Below are 1,663 nucleotides of genomic sequence, written 5' to 3' on the forward strand. Positions count from 1 at the left end.
GTTTAGATGGGGGGCGAGGGGTGGTATTGCGAAACCGGGCTGGTTCGGAGTGGCGCGCTGTCGAGTTATGGTTGGCCGGGGGCATCTCGAGGAGACGGGGAAGGATCCCGGCCGTTGAATCGGGCGGGGGTCGTTATTGCAGCCCTGGTGCTGGTGGGCCCGCGGGCCCGTGGCGCTGGTGCACCACTGGGGATTGGTCGCCGGAGCGAGCGTGGTCGGGTTGGCGGTGCGAAAAGGTTTTTCCAGGCCTCGTGTGTGGTCCGCGGTTGTCGGGTACAAGGGAGCGAGACGGCAAGCGACATTTGGCATGGACGAGGTGACCCCGTCCTGCCAGTGGGGTCTGCTCGGTGAAGACTCAAGAAAGTCTACACTGTTCAAACGTGGGTCGCATCATCGTATGAAACTATGAATGACAACCTCTATGAATGCTCAAAAAGGAATGCATACTTTCAAAAGAAAAGGGATCCTGCATGATTGTAGTAGTGTTCGGAAGAGAATCTCTTTTCACTCCGTTGATGGAGTAGGACGGCCATTCATTGCCGTTGATGTGTTCAATCTTCAGTTATCAGCGTGCCAAATATATCAATATATTGCAGACCCATAAATACTCCAGCCCTTGTCATATTGGGAGAAAATCAGTGGGCTCTTTAGTTAATGTCTTGTCGGCACTATAAGAAAATGAAATTACCATCTCTACCCAGTGAGATGGGCTTGTGAGCTGGTTCATATGGGACAAAATCTCTGTTCTATCCTTTTATGCTAACAAAATCAGAAATTGACCTTGTTTGCAAAGAAATTTCAGATCTGACCTTTTTTGGTCACGCCAACATCCTTGACATTTGGCTTGCATTGAAGACGCAGACTTTGCGACGTTTAACCCTGGCCCAAACTATCCTAGCTGGCGCTAAAGTGGCAAGGCCAGACGCCATGCATCTTGGAGTTTGGGCAAATGCCATGGCGTTTTGAGCCCATCCATTATGAGTAGGCAAGAAAAGCACATATATTGGCAATTGGGAGCTACACTTCACGTATAAACTGCGCTGCATGCATGCATCAATAATGGACTTGCTTCCATCAATAATTGTAGTAGGTTAATTAATTTTATCAGGAAACTATAAAGAATTAGTAGTAGGCTTTTATTTAGCAAAAAAAAAGTAGTATTCTAGAACTTATGAAACCATCCAAACGTATTATATGGTGTCACGGGCGGCGCCCGCGGATGTGTTGGCTTATTCACACATATATACGCACATGTATATATAGTAACACTATAGGGTCGTGCTATTCGTCACCCTGGGTGAGGAATAGTTATTCTTCATCCTCCTCTATTTTACTATTAATGCACCGTAATTTTACGTTCCGTAAGTTTTGTCTTATTTCCGACGCAAAAAGGGACCGTAAGAAAATATATAATCGCCGTAAAAATATTTTATGTTATGTAAAATTACAAACATAAAAATATAGTCTAAAATACACATAAACTCCAAATTTTCTTGTCTTATGACCTATATTTTTATTTTTTATGTCAAATTTTACGTAATTGATAAATAGGAATGTAACTATTTGAATTTGAAACGTAATTTAATTATGAAATGATTGTAAAATTAACTTGGGTGAAGAATAACTTATTTTGCACCCTGGATGATGAATAGTAACACTATAT

Source organism: Triticum dicoccoides, chromosome 2A (genome assembly GCF_002162155.2).
Source record: "Triticum dicoccoides isolate Atlit2015 ecotype Zavitan chromosome 2A, WEW_v2.0, whole genome shotgun sequence".
NCBI lineage: Eukaryota > Viridiplantae > Streptophyta > Magnoliopsida > Poales > Poaceae > Triticum > Triticum dicoccoides.